Here is a 24,541-nt window from a genome sequence, read left to right on the forward strand (position 1 = left end):
ACACTATAGCTACACTGACAACAAAGCCATATTCACAAAAGAGAAACATTGAAAATACAGCAAACGAGAATATAGCCACCATCATATTTCAGCCACCATGATAATAATGTCACGATACAAATCATCACCATGTTATTAGTCACCTTGATAATAAACTTACAATGACTATATAAATATCATGAAAATATAGCCTCCATGTCAACATGTCTGCCATGATAATCTGGCCATTATGATAATATAGTCATGACGGCAACTTATTCACTATAACAATATAGCCACAGTGATCTTATAACTGATGTGACAATACAGGCAAAGAAGCAAAAAAGAAATATGCAAATCATATTCACTATGGCAGTATAACTACATGACAATATAAATACTGTGGCAAATAATCGCTTTTGAATCATAGCAAACATATAGCCGGCAGGACAACATAATCTCTATGACAAAATAGCGACCAAGACAGGATATATCACTATAATATAGACACCTTGACAGTATAGACCATAAAACAATGTAACAATCATGAAACTGTACCTGCCAAAACATTATAGATGTCATGAAATTTTAGTCAACATGACAAAATTATCATAATGAAATGTCATCGGCATTACAATATAGTTACCATAATCATAGACCAATCATGATCATATAATCAGCAGGTTGACATAAACAATATCACAGTATATAAACCATGACAGTATAAGTGACATGATGATATGATATCCATACACATACACTTACAATACCAAAGAAGCCGCCATGAATATATTGTTATCATGATCATATAATCATAACAATATTGTAGGTAGAGACAAATATATCCCCAACGACAAAATTAATCATAGTAATATAGCCATCAACTTGTTATAGCGACCAAGATAATGTAACGAGCATTGTATTGAGAATTACAATACAGCCACCGTGCCAATGTCGTCACAATGTCAATATAGCTACCATGAAAATATAGTAACGTTGATAAAGTAGCTACCATGGCAAACTATTCAAGATAGAAAATACCCAAAAGATAGCCACAAAAAGAGTTTAGCTGCTAAGACGATATATCACCATGCCAATACCTCTAAAATGTTAGTATAGCCATCATGGCAATATATCAACAGAAAAAATACTCATCACAACGATATAGCTAACTTGACAATATACTACTCTGACAATATAGGTAACATTGAAAGACAGCCACCTCCTTGAAATATAAAAAAAATAAATGACAAATAGCCATCATGGCAATATGGTAACTAAACAATATAGCCATCATGGCAATATGGTAACCAAACAATATAGCCATCATGGCAATATGATCACCATAGCAATTTATTCTTAATGGCAATATAGTCACCATGTCCTTATAGTCACGATGACAATACAACTACCATGACAATACAGAAAACATCAAAATACAATCTCTAAGACAATATTGCCACTAATTCAACAAGTTAAATGACAATATAGATATTATGGCAACACAATCACGATGACAATATACTCAGAAATGTTATATAATCGTCATAATAAAATGATCCTACCATGAAAATATAGTCACCCTGCCACTATGGCTTCCATTACAATATAGCCACAATTACAAAACATTCACCACGACAGTACTGAAACCATAACAATATAGCATATCATGACAATGTAGTCACTTGATCATTTAATGAAAAATAGAAATTTCGCTTCTAGTATGGTATATCCTCAGGGACAAAATTTTATACACCATTAAAAAGCTGCCATGGAAATACAGTCACTATGACATAAATATCATAATAAAATAGTGACCATGGCAATATAGCCACTCTGAGATTATAGTCATTATGACAATGTAGTCGCTCTTGAAATACTGTCACCATAATAATAAAGTCATCAAAATGATATTTCGCTTGGAACAAAATATGCATGATTAGAAAATGACAGTATAGCACCTATAAAAAAGATCACCTTGCCACTATAGTCAAGGTGACGATATATACATCATAGCAATGTAAAGAAAAAGAGATGATAACCAGAACGACGGTATGTTCATAATGACAATACTGCAACTATGAAAATATGTTCCCCACGATTCTCCAGCTTCACTGACAATAAAGCCATCTTCACAAAAAGAGTACTATTGAAAAAATAGCAAACGACTATACAGCCACCAAGACAGTACAGCCACCAAGACAATAATCTCTCGATATAAATCAATCGCCAGGACATTAGCGTCACCTTGATAATGAATATACAATGAGTACATGAACATCATGAAAATATAGCGTCCATATAAATATATTTGTCGTGAAAATATAACCTCCATATGAATATCTTTAAAGTGAGAGTTTCCCCATTCTGATAATATAGTCAGGACGCTAATATATTCACCATAACAATAAAGCCACCATGATCACATAAATGATATGATAATATAGTCAACACAACAATAAACGCATTTATAAATGATATCCACTCAGAGAATACAGCCAGATGAAAAAGTAGATACTGTGACAAAATAGTCATTTTTGGATCATAGCAAACATATAGCGTCCAAGAGAATATAGTGTCTAAGACAAAATAGCGAAGAAGACAGGATTTATCATCACAATATAGTCACCTTGACAGTATAGCCAATAAAACAGTGGAAGAACAATGAAAATGTACCTACCATAACAATATAGCTTATATGAAAATATAGTTACTATGACAAATTCATTGCAATGAAATACAAACGATATCACATCATGGTGTCGATAATCATACACCAATCATGATCATATAAGATAAACCCTTCAAAACAAAGCAAGAGTAGCGACAACGCAGGGAGGAATAGCTACAACCTAGCTCTGAAAGACGATAGCAGCTCCGTACACGTCGGTAGCTGGTGCGCGACTGTCATCAGGTGACTACATTGTCATGATATGCTATATTGTCATGGTTTTAGTACTGTCGTACTGAATGTATTATTATGTTAGCTATATTGCAGTGGCAGGGTGGCTAAATTTTCAAGGTAGGATAATTTTGTTATCGCAGTTATATTGCATTTGTGATAGTACTGTCATGGTGACTGTGTTCCAGTAATATATATATTATCATTTAATTTGTTGAAGCGATTGCAATATTGCCGTAGAGACTCTAATGTCATGTTATTTGTATTGTCATGATGGTTACATGTCCTCTTGACTATATAGTCATGTTGGTTATATTCCAGTTATGATTACATGGTTATGGTAACTATATTGCCATGGTGACTCCCTTGATTTGTGACTACATTGCCATGATAGCTATTTTTAATTTTTGTTATACTGTAAGGAGGTGACTGTCTTTTCATATTGAATATATTATCAGGGTAGCTATATTGTTAAGTTAGCTATATCATTGTGGTGTTTATTTTCTTTTTCTGGTGGTATATTGCCATGTTGCCTAGATTAACATTTTGGCGATATTGGCATGGTGATATAGTGTCTTAGCAAATAAAATGTTATTGTGGATATGTTCCAAGGGATTTTATTATCATAGTAGCTACTTTGTCAATGTTACTATATTTTCATGGTAGCTATGGTTAATTTTGTCGTTGGGGATATATTTTGTCATTAACTACAATTTTGTTTTAATCATATGATCATGATAAAAATATTTTCATGGCGGCTTATTTGGTAATGTGAGTGAAAGTGTATGGATATCATATTATCATGTCACTATATTGTCATGGTTTTTATACTGTGATGGTGTTTATGTCAGCCTCCTGATGATACTATCATGATTGATATATGATTATGGTAACTAAATTGTAATGGCGATTATATTTCATTGTGACAATTTTGTCATGTTGCTTGCATTTTCATGATAGCTATATTGTTATGGCAGGTATATTTTCATTGTTGTGTCATTGTTTTATCGGCTATACTGTCAAGGTGACTATATCTTAATCAAAAATCTTGTCTTCGTCGCTATTTTGTCATGGACACTATATTGTCCTGGAGCCTATATGTTTGCTATGATCCGAAAGAGACAGGTGCTTATATTGTCAGGTGCTTATATTGCCATAATAAATACAATTTGAAGGATTCTTTATTGTTGCATTGACTGTATTGTCATATCACTTATATAATAATGGCTATATTGTTATAGTGAATATATTGCCGTCTTGACTATATTATCAAATTGGCTAAATTGTCATGGTAAGTATGTTGACATGGAAGCCTTATTTTCATGATGTTTATATAGTCAGTGAATTATATCGTGACATTATTGTCACAGTGGCTGTACTTTCATGGTGGCTATATTGTCGTTTCCTATATTTTCACTGTTACCCTTTTGTGAAGATTGCTTTATTGTCATTGCAGCTATAGTGTCATGGGGGATATATTTTCATAGCAGCAGTATTGTCATTATGAACATACCGTCACTTTGGCTATCTACTTATTTTGGTTATATTGCGAAGATTTACATATCGTCACCTTGGCTATATTGTCAAGGTGATCTCTTTTATAGTTGCTATGTTGTCATTTTTTTTAGTCATGCATATTTTTTCATAAGCGATACATTATCGTGATAACTTCACTATTAAGGTGACTGTATATTGTCACTGTGACAATGTTGACAATATGACTATAATCTCTTAGTGGCTATATTGCTAAGATAACTATACTGTCATGGAGACTATTACATGATGATGGTTATAATGACAGTTTGACTGCATTTTCATTGTAGCATTTTTAATGGTGTTGACTTTGCCCTTGAAGATATATCATAAAAACGAAAATTTCCTTTTTTTTAAATTATCATGTGAATATATTGCCATGATATGCGATATTGCTATAGTTTCAGTACTGTCATGTTGAATGTATATCATGTTGGTTACATTACAATTCAAGTCATAGTGGCAGGGTAACTATATTTTCATAGTTGGATCATTTTGTTATGACGATTTCATTGTATTTGTGAGTATATTCTCATGGTTACTGTGTTGCCGTAATTTCTATATTGTCCTGGACACTACATATCCTGAAATCTATATTGTCATATCAGTTATATGATCATTGTAGCTTTATTGTCATAGTGAATATCTTGTCGTCGTGACTATATCATCATAATGGCTAAATTGTCATATGAAATATGTTGACATGAGGGCTATATTTTCATGATATTCATAAAGTCATTGAAAGATTACTATCAAGGTGACTCTAATAGCCTGGCGATTGATGTATATCGTAACATTATTGTCACGATAGCTGCATTGTCATGGTGGCTATATTGTCGTTTACTGTATTTTCAATGTTACTCTTTTGTGAAGATTGCTTTATTGTCATTGTAGCTATAGTGTCATGGGGAATATATTTTCGTAGTAGCAGTATTGTCATTATGAACATATCGTCATTTTGGCTATCTACTCATTTTGGTTACATTGCGAAGATTTACATATCTTCACATTAGCTATATTGGCAAGGTGATCTCTTTATAGTTGCTATATTGTCATTTTTTTTAATCATGTATATTTTTTCATGAGTGATACATTATCTTGATAACTATATCATTAAAGTGACAGTATATTGTCATGGTGACTATATTGTCATTATGACTACAGTCTCTTAGTGGCTATATTGCTAAGATAACTACATGTGACTACATTTTCATTGTAGCTTATTTAATGGTGTTGATTTACTCTTGGAGATATATCATTATAAAAACGGATATTTCATTTTGTTTAAATTATGAGGTGAATACATTGTCATGATATGCTATATTGTTATAGTTTCAGTTCTGTCATGGTGAATGTATATTATGTTGGCTACATTACAATGGAAGCCATTGTGGCAGAGTGGCTATATTTTCATGGTTTGATCATTTTGTTATTAGTATTTTATTGTATTTTTGAATATATTGTCATGGTGACTGTGTTGCCAAAATTTCTATGATGGTAATATTGTCATAGAGACTGTATTGTCATGTTGCCTGTATGTTCATCACGTTTGTCTTGTCATCGTGACTCTATGGTCATGATGGCTATACTGCCGTTAAGATTACATTCTTATGGTAACTATATTGCCATCATACCTTTTTTCAGAGTAGCTATATTGTTAAGTTAGCTATCTTATTGTGGTGGGTATTTTTTTTCCTTTTGGTATATTGCCATGATGGCTATACTAGAATTTTGGCAAGATTAGCATGGTGATATAGTGTTCGCAGCCCAACTGTTGTTTTGGACATTTTTTCATGGGAATACATTATCATGGTACCTACATTGTCAAGGTTACTATATTTCATGCAAGCTATATTGTAAAGATGACGATATTGGCATGGCGGGTGTATTGTTATGTTCAATATAACGCCAGCCTGGCTACATTATCTTCGTCGCTATATCAACTTGATGGCTATATTGCTACGGTCAATTTCATCGTTGGGGATGTATTTTGTCTTTAACTACAATTTGGTTTTGATTATATGAACATGATAATATTTCTATGACGGCTTATTTGGCATCTTGAGTGTATCTGTCTGGATATCATATCATCATGTAACTTATTGTGTCATGCTTTTAAACGGTGATGGTGCTTATGTGAAAATGCTGATTACATTATCATCATTAATGTATGATTATCATAACTATATAGCAATGGCAATATCTTTTTTAATCATTTTGGTATGTTGACTTCATATTGATAGTAGTTATATTGGTATGGCAGTTACATTTTCATGGTTTCATGGAAGGTGATTTTTTTATAGGTGGTGTATTGTCATTTTTTAATCGTGCATATTATGTTATAAGCGATATATTATCATGATAACCATATCATTAAGGTGAAAATATTGGCATGGTGACTACATTTTCTTTATGACTGTAATCTTATGACAACAATATAGGTACCCTGATATATAGTCAAAATGAAAAGACAATCACCCCCTTGTAATATAACAAAAAATAACAAATAGCCATTATGGCAATATATTCATTTAACAATATAGCCACCATGGCAATATAATTACCATATCAATATAATCATAATGGAAATATAACTACCATGACAATATAGACACGATGACAATACAACCATCAAGACAATACAGGAACCATGACATTACATTATGACAACATAGCCAAATATTCAACAAATCAAATGACAGTATAGATATTATGGCAGCAGTCACCATGACAATATACACACAAGTGGAATATATTCGACATAACAAAATGATTATATTTTGAAAATGTAGCCACTCTGCCACTATGGCTTCCATTGGAAAATAGCCAACATAATAATACATATACAATGACATTCCTGAAACCATAACAATATAACATGTCACGACAATGTAGTCCCCTAATGATTTAATCAAAATGAGAATCTCGTTTTATAATGATACATCCTGAAGGGCAAACCCAACACCAATATAAAAGCTACCGTGAAAATGTAGTCACCATGACATTATAACCATCATGATGAAATAGACACCATGACAAAAGTTACTTTGGCAAGATATCCAACATGATATCATTGTCATAATAACAATATAGTCAAAATGCCAATATATAGTTACCGGAATGTTATAGTTATCATGATAATGTATCACTTACGACAAAAAATGCATGATTAAAAAATTAAAATTTAGCAACATTAGAAAAAGATCACGTTGCTAATATAGCCAAGGAGTTTTGATGATATATATATGATAGAAATGTAACCAAAATAAGGAGATAGCCAAAATGACAGTATGTTCATAATGACAATAATTCCACTATGAAAATATATCCTCCATGGCACTATAGGTACACAGACAATAAAGCTATCTTCAAAAAAGCGTAAAATTAAAATACAGCAAACTACAATATAGCCACCATGACAATACAGCCATCTTGACAATAATATCACGATATAACTCAATCAACAGGACAGTAGAGTCACCTTGACAGTAATCTTACAATGACTTTATAAATATCATGAAAATATAGCGCCCATGCCAAGATATTTGCTATGACAATTTAGCCATTATGAAAATATAGTCACGACGACAATCTATTCACTATGACAATAAAGCTACCATGATCATATAACTGATATGACAATATAATCAAAGCAAAAATATAGAAACATTCAACTTATATTCACAATGGCCATATAACCACCTGACAATATAGATAATGTTAATAGATAGTCGTTTTCGGATTATAGCAAAAATATAGACTCCAGGACAATATAGTCTCTGTGAAAAAACAGTGACTAAGACAGGATTTATCATCATGATATGCTCATAACATTATAGCTGTCATGGAATTGTAGTCAACATGACAAAAACTATCACAATGAAATAAAACGACATTACAATATAGTTACCATAATCATACACCAATCATGATTATATAATCAGCAGGTTGACATAAACAAGATCATAGTGTAAAAACCATGACAATTTAAGTGACATGATGAGATGATATCCATTTACTTACACATACAATACCACATAAGTTTTCATGAAAATATTATCATGAGCATATATAATCACAACAGTATTGTCACTAATTACAAAATATATCCCGAAAGACAAAATTAACCATAACACTATAGCCATCAAGTTGATATAGCGACCAAGATAATGTAGCCAGGATGGCATTATACTGAAAGTAAGAATACAACCACCATGCCAATGTCTTCACCATGAAAATGTAGCTACTATGAAAATATAGTAACCTTGACTATGTAGCTACAATGATAAAATATACTATGGAAAAATATCAACAACAAGAGTTTAGCTGCTAAAACACTATATCGCTATGCCAATATCACCAAAATGTTATTATTGCCATCATGATAATATACCGCCAGAAAAGAAATATATATACCCAATACTCGACAATATAACTATTCTGAAAATATTGCCACCATGAAAAGACAGTCACCTTGTTATATAACAAAATGACAAATATCCATCATGGCGATATAGGGAATTAACAATACAGCATCTATGGTAATATAGTTAGCATAACAATGTGATCTTAACGACAATGTAGCCAACATGACTATATAGTCACGTTGACTATACAACCACCGTGACAATACAGATAACATGACAGTACCGTCTCTAAGACAATATTGCCATCAATTTGACAAATTATATGACAATATAGATATCATGGCAACATAGTCACCATGACAATATACTCAGAAATACAATATAATCGCCATGATAGAATTATCCTACCATGAAAACATAGCCACCTACCATTTTGGTTTCCATTGCAATGTAGAAACAGTAATAAAAGATTAACCATGAAGGTACTGAAACCATAACAGTATAGTATATCATGGCAATGTAGTCAGCTGATAATTTAATCAAAATGACAATTTCTCTTCTATAATGGTGTATCCTCAAGGGCAATATCAACACCATTACAAAGCTTCTACGAAAATAGTCATTATGACATTATAAAAATCATGATAAAAAAGTCACTATGACAACATAGTTATCTTGGCAATATAGCCACTGTTACATTATAGTCATAATGATAATATAGTCGCTATGACAATATTGTCACCATAGAAATATGATTATCATGATAATATTTCGCCTATGATAAAGTATGCAAGCGTTAAATTATGACAATATATCACCTATAAAAAGATCACCTTGCCAATATAGCTAAGGTGACGATATATACATTATAGCAATGTAACTAAAATTAGAAGATAGCCAAAATGACGGTATAGTCATAATGACAATACTGCCACTATGAAAATATGTTCCCCATGACACTATAGCTACACTGACAACAAAGCCATATTCACAAAAGAGCAACATTGAAAATACAGCAAACGAGAATATAGCCACCATCATATTTCAGCCACCATGATAATAATATCACGATACAAATCATCACCATGTCATTAGTTACCTTGATAATAAACTTACAATGACTATATAAATATCATGAGAATATAGCCTCCATGTCAACATGTCTGCCATGATAATCTGGCCATTATGATAATATAATCATGACAGCAACTTATTCACTATAACAATGTAGCCACAGTGATCTTATAACTGATGTGACAGAACAGTCAAAGAAGCAAAAAAGAAATATACAAATCATATTCACTATGGCAGTATAACTACATGACAATATAGATACTGTGACAAATAGTCGCTTTTGAATCATAGCAAACATATAGCTGGCAGGACAACATAATCTCTATGACAAAATAGCGACCAAGACAGGATATATCATTATAATATAGACACCTTGACAGTATAGACCATAAAACAATGTAACAATCATGAAACTGTAAATGCCAAAACATTATAGATGTCATGAAATTTTAGTCAACATGACAAAATTATCATAATGAATTGTCATCGGCATTACAATATAGTTACCATAATCATAGACCAATCATGATCATGTAATCGGCAGGTTGACATAAACAATATCACAGTATAAAAACCATGACAGTATAAGTGACATGATGATATGATATCCATACACATACACTTACAAGACCAAAGAAGCCGCCATGAATATATTGTTATCATGACCATATAATCATAACAATATTGTAGGTAGTGACAAATTTATCCACAACGACAAAATTAATCATAGTAATATAGCCATCAACTTGTTATAGCGACCAAGATAATGTAGCGAGCATTGTATTGAGAATTACAATACAGCCACCGTGCCAATGTCGTCAGCATGACAATATAGCTACCATGAAAATACAGTATCGTTGATAATGTAGCTACCATGGCAAACTATTCAAGATAGAAAATACCCAAAAGATAGCCACAAAAAGAGTTTAGCTGCTAAGACGATATATCACCATGCCAATATCTCTAAAATGTTAGTATAGCCATCATGGCAATATATCAACAGAAAAAATACTCATCACAACGATATAGCTAACTTGACAATATACTACTCTAATAATATAGGTAACATTAAAAGACAGCCACCTCCTTGAAATATAAAAAACATAAATGACAAATAGCCATCATGGCAATATGGTAACTAAACAATATAGCCATCTTGGCAATATGGTAACCAAAGAATATAGCCATCATGGCAATATGATTACCATAGCAATGTATTCTTAATGGCAATATAGTCACCAAATCCTCATAGTCACGATGACAATATAACTACCATGACAATACAGAAAACATCAAAATACAGTCTCTAAGACAATATTGCCACTAATTCAACAAGTTAAATGACAATATAGATATTATGGCAACTCAATCACGATGACAATATACTCAGAAATATTATATAATCGTCATAATAAAATGATCATACCATGAAAATAGTCACTATGCCACTATGGCTTCCATTGCAATATAGCCACAATAACAAAACATTCACCACGACCGTACTGAAACTATAACAATATAGCATATCATGACAATGTAGCATATCATGACAATGTAGTCACTTGATCATTCAATGAAAAAGAGAAATTTCGCTTCTATTATGGTATAACCTCAGGGACAAAATTTTATACACCATTAAAAAGCTGCCATGAAAATACAGTCACTATGACATAAATATCATGATAAAATAGTGACCATGGCAATATAGCCACTCTGAGATTATAGTCATTATGACAATATAGTCGCTATTAAAATACTGTCACCTTAATAATAAAGTTATCAAAATAATATATCGCTTTTGACAAAATGTGCATGATTAGAAAATAACAGCATAGCACCTATAAAAAAGATCACCTTGCCACTATAGTCAAGGTGACGATATATACATCATAGCATTGTAAAGAAAAAGAGATGATAACCAGAACGACGGTATGTTCATAATGACAATACTGCAACTATGAAAATATGTTCCCCACGATTCTCCAGCTTCACTGACAATAAAGCCAAATTCACAAAAAGAGTACTATTGAAAAAATAGCCAACGACTATACAGTCATCAAGACAGTACAGCCACCATGACAATAATATCTCGATATAAATCAATCACCAGGACATTAGCGTCACCTTCATAATGAATATACAATGAGTACATTAACATCATGAAAATATAGCGTCCATATAAATATATTTGTCGTGAAAATATAACCTCCATATGAATATCTTTAAAGTGATAGTCTCCCCATTCTGATAATATAGTCAAGACGCTAATATATTCACAATAACAATAAAGCCACCATAATCACATAAATGATATGATAATATAGTCAACGCAACAATAAACGCATTTATGAATTATATCCACTCTGAGAATATAGCCACATGAAAATATAGATATCCTGAGAAAATAGTCATTTTTGGATCATAGCAAACATATAGCGTCCAAGAGAATATAGTCTCTATGACAAAATAGCGAAGAAGACTGGATTTATCATCACAATACAGTCACCTTGACAGTAAAGCCAATAAAACAGTGGAACAACCATGAAAATGTACCTACTATAACAATATATCTTATATGAAAATATAGTTACTATGACAAATTTATTACAATGAAATATAAACGATATCACATCATGTTGTCGATGATCATACAACAATCATGATCATATAAGATACAACCTTCAAAACAAAGCAAGAGTAGCGACAACGCAGGGAGGAATAGCTACAACCTAGCTCTGAAAGACGACAGCAGCTCCGTACACGTCGTTAGCTGGTGCGCGACTGTCATCAGGAGACTACATTGTCATGATATGCTATATTGTCATTGTTTCAGTACTGTCGTAGTGAGAGTATTATTATGTTACCTATATTGCAGTGGCAGGGGGGCTAAATTTTCAAGGTTGGATAATTTTGTTATCGCGGTTATATTGCATTTGTGATAATACTGTCATGGTGACTGAGTTCCAGTAATATATATATTATCATTTAATTTGTTGAAGCGATTGCAATATTGCCGTAGAGACTCTAATGTCATGTTGCTTGTATTGTCATAATGGTTACATGTCCTCTTGACTATATAGTCATGTTGGTTATATTCCATTTATGATTACATGGTTATGGTAACTATATTGCCATGGTGACTCTCCTGATTTGTGACTACATTGCCATGATAGCTATTTTTAATTTTTGTTATACTGTAAGGAGGTGACTGTCTTTTCATATTGAATATATTATCAGGGTAGCTATATTGTTAAGTTAGCTATATCATTGTGGTGCTTATTTTCTTTTTCTGGTAGTATATTGACATATTGCCTAGATTAACATTTTGGCGATATTGGCATGGTGATATAGTGTCTTAGCAAATAAACTGTTATTGTGGATATGTTCCATGGAATTTTATTATCATAGTAGCTACATTGTCAATGTTACTATATTTTCATAGTAGCTCCATTGTCATGGTGACGATATTGCCATTGTGGCTGTATTGTTATTTTCAATATAATGCCATCCTAACTACATTATCTTGGTGGGTATATTTACTTGCTGGCTATATTGCTATGGTTAATTTTGTCGTTGGGGATATATTTTGTCATTAACTACAATTTTCTTTTAATCATATGATCATGATAACAATATTTTCACGACGGATTATTTGGTAATGTGAGTGAAAGTGAATGGATATCATATTATTATGTCACTATATTGTCATGGTTTTTATACTGTGATGGTGCTTATGTCAGCCTCCTGATGATACTATCATGATTGATATATGATTATGGTAACTAAATTGTAATGGCGATTATATTTCGTTGTAACAATTTTGTCATGTTGCCTGCATTTTCATGATAGCTATATTGTTATGGCAGGTATATTTTCATTGTTGTTTCATTGTTTTATCGGCTATACTGACGAGGTGACTATATCTTAATTAAAAATCTTGTCTTTGTCGCTATTTTGTCATGGACACTATATTGTCCTGGAGCCTATATGTTTGCTACGATCTGAAAGAGACTATTTTTTCACAGCATCAATATTGTCAGGTGCTTATATTGCCATAATAAGTACAATTTGAAGGCTTCCTTATTGTTGCGTTGACTGTATTATCATACCACTTATATTATAATGGCTATATTGTTATAGTGAATATATTGCCGTCTTGACTATATTATCATATTGACTAAATTGTCATGGTAAGTATGTTGACATGGAAGCCTTATCTTCATGATGTTTATATAGTCAGTGAATTATATCGTGACATTATTGTCACATTGGCTGTAATTTCATGGTGGCTATATTGCCGTTTCCTGTATTTTCACTGTTACTCTTTTGTGAAGATTGCTTTATTGTCATTGTAGCTATAGTGTCATGGGGGATATATTTTCATAGCAGCAGTATTGTCATTATGAACATACCGTCATTTTCGCTATATAATCATTTTGGTTATATTGCGAAGATTTACATATCGTCACCTTGGCTATATTGTCAAGGTGATCTCTTTTATAGTTGCTATGTTGTCATTTTTTTTAGTCATGCATATTTTTTCATCAGCGATACATTCTCGTGATAACTTTACTATTAAGGTGACTGTATATTGTCACTGTGACAATGTTGACAATATGACTATAATCTCTTAGTGGCTATATTGGTAAGATAACTATACTGTCATGGAGACTATTACATGATGATGGTTATAATGACAGTTTGACTGCATTTTCATTGTAGCATATTTAATGGTGTTGATTTTGCCCTTGAAGATATATCATATAAACGAAAATTTCCTTTTTTTTAAATTATCATGTGAATATATTCCCATGATATGCGATATTTCTATAGTTTCAGTACTGTCATGTTGAATGTATATAATGTTGGTTACATTACAATTCAAGTCATAGTGGCAGGGTAACTACATTTTCATAGTTGGATCATTTTGTTATGACGATTTCATTGTATTTTTGAGTATATTCTCATGGTTACTATGTTGCCGTAATTTCTATATTGTCCTGGACACTACATATCCTGAAATCTATATTGTCATATCAGTTATATGATCATGGTAGCTTTATTGTCATAGTGAATATCTTGTCGTCGTGACTATATTAACATAATGGCTAAATTGTCATAGGTAATATGTTGACATGAGGGCTATATTTTCATGATATTCATAAAGTCATTGAAAGATTACTATCAAGGTGACTCTAATAGCCTGGCGATTGATGTATATCGTGACATTATTGTCACAATAGCTGCATTGTCATGGTGGCTATATTGTCGTTTACTGTATTTTCAATGTTACTCTTTTGTGAAGATTGCTTTATTGTCATTGTAGCTATAGTGTCTTGGGGAATATATTTTTTTAGTAGCAGTATTGTCATTATGAACATATCGTCATTTTGGCTATCTACTCATTTTGGTTACATTGCGAAGATTTACATATCGTCACCATTGCTATATTGGCAAGGTGATCTCTTTATAGTTGCTATATTGTCATTTTTTTAATCATGTATATTTTTTCATGAGTGATACATTATCTTGATAACTATATCATTAAAGTGACAGTATATTGTCATGGTGACTATATTGTCATTATGACTACAATCTCTTAGTGGCTATATTGCTAAGATAACTACATGTGACTACATTTTCATTGTAGCTTATTTAATGGTGTTGATTTACCCTTGGAGATATATCATTATAAAAACGGATATTTCATTTTGTTTAAATTATGAGATGAATACATTGTCATGATATCCTATATTGTTATAGTTTCAGTACTGTCATGGTGAATATGTATTATGTTGGCTATATTACAATGGAAGCCATTGTGGCAGGGTGGCTATATTTTCATGGTCTGATCATTTTGTTATTAGTATTTTATTGTATTTTTGAATATATTTTCATCTTAACTGTGTTGCCATAATTTCTATGATGGTAATATTGTTATAGAGACTGCATTGTCATGTTGCCTGTATGGTCATCACATTTGTCTGGTCATCGTGACTCTATGGTCATAATGACTATACTGCCGTTAAGATTACATTCTTATGGTAACTATATTGCCATCATGTCTTTTTGTCAGAGTAGCTATATTGATAAGTTAGCTATCTTATTGTGGTGAGTAATTTTTTTTCCTTTTGGTATATTGCCATTATGGCTATACTAGAATTTTTGCAAGATTAGCATGGTGATATAGTGTTCGCAGCCCAACTGTTGTTTTGGGTATTTTTTCATGGGAATACATTATCATGGTACCTACAATGTCAATGTTACTATATTTCATGCAAGCTATATTGTAAAGATGACGATATTGGCATGGCGGGTGTATTGTTATGTTCAATATAACGCCATCCTGGCTACATTATCTTCGTCGCTATATCAACTTGATGGCTATTTTGTTACGGTCAATTTCCTCGTTGGGGATGTATTTTGTCTTTAACAACAATTTGGTTGTGATTATATGAACATGATAATATTTCTATAACGGCTTATTTGGCATCTTGAGTGTATCTGTCTGGATATCATATCATCCTGTAACTTATTGTGTCATGCTTTTAAACGGTGATGGTGCTTATGTGAAAATGCTCATTACATTATCATCATTAATGTATGATTATTATAACTATATAGCAATGGCAATATCTTTTTTGATCATTTTGGTATGTTGACTTCATATTGATAGTAGTTATATTGGTATGGCAGGTACATTTTCATGGTTCTGTTATTGGTTTATGGGCTATACTGTCAAGGCGGCTGTATAGTATTGATAAATTTTGTTTTGGACGCCATTGTCTCCTGGACACTATATACTTTAGAGGCTATATGTTTCATATGATCCGAAAGCGACTATTTTGTCCCGGTATCTATATTGTCAGGTGGCTATATTGACGTTCTGAACATATTCTGAATATTACCTTAATGTTGCGTTGATTATATTGTTACATCAGGTATATGGCCATGGTGGCTTTGTTGTTACAGTGAATATATTGTAGTTGTGACTATACTATCATAATGGCTAAATTGTCATGGGAAATATGTTGATATGGATGCTATATTCTCATGATACTTTTATGGTAATTGTGAAAATTTTTTCAAGTTTACTCCAATATCATAGTGATTGATTTATGTTTAAACATCATTGTTATGGTAGCTGTACAATCTATGTGGCTATATTGTCGTTTGATGCGTTTTCAATATTACTATTTAGTGAATATGGCTTTAATGTCAGTGTAGCTATACTTTCATTGGGAACAACTTTCATAGTGACGCAATTGCCATTATGAAATAAAGTTATTTTGGCTATCTTCTAATTTGGGTTACATTGCTATGTTATAAATATCGTCACCTTGGCTATATTGGGAAGGTGATTTTTTTTTAGGTGGTTTATTGTCATTTTTTAATCGTGCATATTCTGTTATAAGCCATATATTATCATGATACCCATATCATTAAGGTGAAAATATTGGCTTGGCGACTATATTGTCTTTATGACTGTAATCTTATGACAACAATATAGGTACCCTGATATATAGGAAACATGAAAAGACAATCACCCCCTTGTAATATAACAAAAAATAACAAATAGCCATCATGGCAATATATTCATTTAACAATATAGCCACCATGGCAATATATTTACCATATCAATATAATTTAACGGAAATATAACTACCTTGACCATATAGACACGATGACAATACAACCACCAAGACAATACATGACATTACATTATGACAATGTAGCCACCAATTCAACAAATCAAATGACAGTATAGATATTATGGCAACTTCACCATGACAATATACACACAAGTGGAATATAATCGACATAACATAATGATTATGTTATGAAAATATAGCCACTCTGCCACTATTGCTTCCATTGGAATATAGCCAACATAATAATATATATACAATGACATTCCTGAAACCATAACAATATAGGATATCACGACAATGTAGTCCCCTAATGATTTAATCAAAATGAGAATCTCGTTTTATAATGATACATCCTTAAGGGCAAACCCAACACCAATATAAAAGCTACCGTGAAAATGTAGTCACCATGACATTATAACCATCATGATGAAATTGACACCATGACAATAAAGTTACTTTGGCAAGATATCCAACATGATATCATTTTCATAATAACAGTATAGTCAAAATGCCAATATATAGTTACCGGAATGTTAGAGTTATCATGATAATGTATCACTTACGACAAAAAATGCCTGATTATAAAAATGAAAATATAGGAACCGTAAAAAAAAAGATCACTTTGCTAATATTGCCAAGGTGATGATATATATATGATAGAAATGTAACCAAAATAAGGAGATGGCCAAAATGACAGTATGTTCATAATGACAATAATTCCACTATGAAAATATATTCTCCATGACACTATAGGTACACTGACAGTAAAGCTATCTTCAGAAAAGAGTAAAATCAAAATACAGCAAACTACAATATAGCCACCATGACAATACAGCCATCTTGACAATAATATCACGATATAACTCAATCTCCAGGACAATAGAGGCACCTTGACAGTAATCTTACAATGACTTTATAAATATCATGAAAGTATATCCCCAATGTCAAGATATTTGCTATGACAATTTAGCCATTAAGAAAATATAGTCACGACGACAATCTATTCACTATGACAATAAAGCTACCATGATCATATAACTGATATGACAATATAATCAAAGCAAAAATATAGAAACATTCAACTTATATTCACAATGGCAATATAACCACCTGACAATATAGATACTGTTAATAGATAGTCGTTTTCGGATCATAGCAAAAATATAGACTCCAGGACAATATAGTCTCTGTGAAAAAACAGTTACTCAGACAGGGTTTATCATCATGATATGCTCATAACATTATAGCTGTCATGGAATTGTAGTGAACATGACAAAATTATCACAATGAAATAAAACGACATTACAATATAGTTACCATAATCATACACCAATCATGATTATATAATCAGCAGGTTGACATAAACAAGATCATAGTGTAAAAACCATGACAATTTAAGTAAAATGATGAGATGATATCCATTCACTTACACTTACAATACCACATCAGTTTTCATGAAAACATTATCATGATCATATAATCACAACAGTATTGTCACTAATTACAAAATATATCCCGAAAGACAAAATTAACCATAACAATATAGCCATCAAGTTGATATAGCGACCAAGATAATGTAGCCAGGACGGAATTATATTGAAAGTAAGAATACAACCAGCATTCCAATGTCTTCACCATGACAATGTAGCTACCATGAAAATATAGTAACCTTGACTATGTAGCTACAATGATAAAATATACAATTGAAAAATATCCACAACAAAAGTTTACCTGCTAAAACACTATATCGCTATGCCAATATCGCCAAAATGTTATTATTGCCATCATGATAATATACCGCCAGAGAAGAAATATGTATACCCAATACTCGACAATATAACTATTCTGACAATATTGCCAACATCAAAAGACAGTCACCTCCTTGTTATATAACAAAAATGACAAATAGCCATCATGGCGATATAGGGATTTAACAATACAGCCACTATGGTAATATAGTTAGCATAACAATGTGATCTTAACGACAATGTAGCCAAAATGACTATATAGTCACGTTGACAATACAACCACCGTGACAATACAGATAACATGACAGTACCGTCTCTAGGACAAAATTGCCATCAATTTCACAAATTATATGACAATATAGATATTATGGCAACATAGTCACCATGACAATATACTCAGAAATGCAATATAACCGCCATGATAAAATTATCCTCCCATGAAAATATAGCCACCTACCATTTTGGTTTCCATTGCAATGTAGAAACAGTAATAAAAGATTTACCATGAAGGTACTGAAACCATAACAGTATAGCATATCATGGCAATGTAGTCAGCTGATAATTTAATCAAAATGACAATTTTTCTTCTATAATGGTGTATTCTCAAGGGCAGTATCAAGAACATTACAAAAGCTTCTACGAAAATAGTCATTATGACATTATAAAAATCATGATAAAAAAGTCACCATGACAATATAGTTATCTTGGCAATATAGCCACTGTGACATTATAGTCATAATGATAATATAGTCGCTATGACAATATTGTTACCATAAAAATATAATTATCATGATAATATTTCGACTATGACAAAGTATGCAAGCGTTAAATAATGACAATATATCACCTATAAAAAGATCACCTTACCAATATAGCTAAGGTGACGATGTATACATTATAGCAATGTAACTAAAATGAGAAGATAGCCAAAATGACGTTATGGTCATAATGACAATACTGCCAATATGAAAATATGTTCCCAATGACACTATAGCTACACAGACAACAAAGCCATATTCACAAAAGAGCAACATTGAAAATACAGCAAACGAGAATATAGCCACGATCATATTTCAGCCACCATGATAATAATGTCACGATACAAATCATCACAATGTCATTAGTCACCATGATAATAAACTTACAATGACTATATAACTATCATGATAATATTGCCTCCATGTCAACATGTCTGCCATGATAATCTGGCCATTATGATAATATAGTCATGACGGCAATTTATTCACTATAACAATATAGCCACAGTGATCATATAAGTGATGCGACAAAACAGTCAAAGAAGCAAAAAAGAAATATACAAATCATATTCACTATGGCAGTATAACTACATGACAATATAGATACTGTGACAAATAGTCGCTTTTGAATCATAGCAAACATATAGCCGGCAGGACAACATAGTTTCTATGACAAAATAGCGACCAAGACAGGATATATCATTAAAATATAGACACGTTGACAGTATAGATCATAAAACAATGTAACAATCATGAAACTGTACCTCCCAAAACATTATAGATGTCATGAAATTTTAGTCAACATGACAAAATTATCATAAGGAAATATCATCGGCATTAGAATATAGTTACCATAATCATAGACCAATCATGATCATATAATCAGCAGGTTCACATAGACAATATCACAGTATAAAAACCGTGACAGTATAAGTGACATGATGATATGATATCCATACACATACACTTACAATACCAAAGAAGCCGCCATGAATATATTGTCATCATGATCATATAATCACAACAATATTGTAGGTAGTGACAAATATATCCCCAACGACAAAATTAATCATAGCAATATAGCCATCAACTTGTTATAGCGACCAAGATAATGTAGCGAGCATTGGATTGAGAATTACAATACAGCCACCGTGCCAATGTCGTCACCATGACAACATAGCTACCATGAAAATATAGTAACGTTGCTAATGTAGCTGCCATGGCAAAATTTTCAAGAGAGAAAATACCCAAAAGATAGCCAAAACACGAGTTTAGCTACTAAGACAATATATCACCATGCCAATATCTCTAAAATGTTAGTATAGCCATCATGGCAATATATCAACAGAAAAAATATTCATCACAACGATATAGCTAACTTGACAATATACTACTCTGACAATATAGGTAATATTAAAAGACAGCCACCTCCTTGAAATATAAAAATAAAAATGACAAATAGCCATCATGGCAATATGGTAACTAAATAATATAGCCATCATGGCAAAATGGTAACCAAACAATATAGCCATTATGGCAATATGGTTACCATAGCAATGTATTCTTAATGGCAATATAGTCACGATGTCCTTATAGTCACGATAACAATACAACTACCATGACAATACAGAAAACATCAAAATACAGTCTCTAAGACAATATTGCCACTAATTCACCAAGTTAAATGATAATATCGATATTATGGCAACACAATCACGATGACAATATACTCAGAAATGCTATATAATCGTCATAATAAGAAGATCCTACCGTGAAAATATAGTCAACCTGCCACTATGGCTTCCATTACAATATAGCCACAATAACAAAACATTCACCACGACAGTACTGAAACCATAACAATATAGCATATCATGACAATGTAGTCACTTGATCATCTAATGAAGAAGAAAAATTTAGTTTCTATTATGGTATAACCTCAGGGACAAAATTTTATACACCATTAAAATGATACCATGAAAATACAGTCACTATGACATAAATATCATAATAAAATAGTGACCATGGCAATATAGCCACTCTGAGATTAAAGTCATTATGACAATATAGTCGCAAGTAAAATACTGTCACCTTAAAAATCAAGTTATCAAAATGATATATAGCTTGTGACAAAATATCCATGATTAGAAAATGACAGTATAGCACCTATAAAAAAGATCACCTTGCCACTATAGTCAAGGTGACGATATATACATCATAGCAATGTAAAGAAAAAGAGATGATAACCAGAACGACGGTATGTTCATAATGACAATACTGCAACTATGAAAATATGTTCCTCACGATTCTCCAGCTTCACTGACAATAAAGCCATCTTCACAAAAAGAGTACTATTGAAAAAATAGCAAACGACTATACAGCCACCATGACAATAATTTCTCGATATAAATCAATCGCCAGGACAATAGCGTCAACTTGGTAATGAATATACAATGAGTACATGAACATCATGAAAATATAGCGTCCATACAACTATATTTGTCTTGAAAATATAACCTCCATATGAATATCTTTAAAGTGACAGTTTCGCCATTCTGATAATATAGTCAAGACGCTAATATATTCACCATAACAATAAAGTCACCATGATCACATAAATGATATGACAATATAGTCAACGCAAAAATAAACGCATTCATAAAGTATATCCACTCTGAGATTACACCACATGAAAATATAGATACTGTGACAAAATAGACTTTTTTGGATCATAGCAAAAATATAGCGTCCAAGAGAATATAGTGTCTATGACAAAATAGCGAAGAAGACAGGATTTATCATCTCAATACAGTCACCTTGAGAGAATAGCCAATAAAACAGTGGAACAACCATGAAAATGTACCTACCATAACAATATAGCTTACATGAAAATATTGTTACTATGACAAATTCATTACAATAAAATACAAACGATATCACATTATGGTGTCGATAATGATACACCAATCATGATCATATAAGATAAAACCTTCAAAACAAAGCAAGGGTAACGACAACGCAGGGAGGAATAGCTACAATCTAGCTCTGAAAGACGATAGCAGCTCCGTACACGTCGGTAGCTGGTGCGCGACTGTCATCAGGTGACTACATTGTCATGATATGCTATATTGTTATGCTTTCAGTACTGTCGTAGTGAATGTATTATTATGTTAGCTATATTGCAGGGCAGTGTGGCTAAATTTTCATGGTAGGATAATTTTGTTATCGCGGTTATATTGCATTTGTGATAATACTGTCATGGTGACTGTGTTCCAGTAATATCTATATTATCATTTAATTTGTTGAAGCGATTGCAATATTGTCGTAGAGACTCTAATGTCATGTTGCTTGTATTGTCATGATGGTTACATGTCATCTTGACTATATAGTCATGTTCGTTATATTCCAGTTATAATTACATGGTTATGGTAACTATATTGCCATGGTGACTATAATGATAGGTGACTACATTGCCATGACAGCTATTTTTCATTTTTGGTATACTGTAAGGAGGTGACTGTCTTTTCATATTGAATAGATTATCAGGGTAGCTATATTGTTAAGTTAGCTATATCATTGTGGTGCTTATTTTCTTTTTCTGGTGGTATATTGCCGTGTTGCCTAGACTAACATTTTGGCGATATTGGCATGGTGATGTAGTGTCTTAGCAAATAAACTGTTATTGTGGATATGTTCCATGGGATTTTATTTTCATAGTAGCTACATTGTCAATGTTACTATATTTTCATGGTAGCTCCATTGTCATGGTGACGATATTGCCATTGTGGCTGTATTGTTATTTGCAATATAATGACATCCTCACTACATTATCTTGGTCGCTATATCTACTTGCTGGCTATATTGCTATGGTTAATTTTGTCGTTGGCGATATATTTTGTTATTAACTACAATTTTTTTTTAATCATATGATCGTGATAACAATATTTTTATGGCGGCTTATTTGGTAATTTGAGTGCAAGTGTATGGATATCATATTATCATGTCACAATATTGTCATGGTTTTTATACTGTGATGGTGTTTATGTCAGCCTCCGGATGATACTATCATGATTGATATATGATTATGGTAACTAAATTGTAATAGCAATTATATATCATTGTGACAATTTGTCATGTTGCCTGCATTTTCATGGTAGCTATATTGTTATGGCAGGTACATTTTCATTGTTGTTTCATTATTTTATCGGCTATACTGTCAAGGTGACTATATCTTAATTAAAAATCTTGGGTTGGTCGCTATTTTGTCATGGACTCTATATTGTCCTGGAGCCTATATGTTTGCTATGATCCGAAAGAGACTATGTTGTCACAGCATCAAGATTATCAGGTGCTTATATTGCCATAATGAATATAATTTGAAGGCTTCCTCATTGTTGCGTTGACTGTATTGTCATATCACTTATATGATCATGGCGATATTGTTATAGTAAATGTATTGCCGTCTTGACTATATTATCATATTGGCTAAATTGTCATGGTAAGTATGTTGACATGGAAGCCTTATTTT

The sequence above is a fragment of the Panulirus ornatus genome, chromosome 55 (assembly GCF_036320965.1).
Source record: "Panulirus ornatus isolate Po-2019 chromosome 55, ASM3632096v1, whole genome shotgun sequence".
Lineage (NCBI taxonomy): Eukaryota > Metazoa > Arthropoda > Malacostraca > Decapoda > Palinuridae > Panulirus > Panulirus ornatus.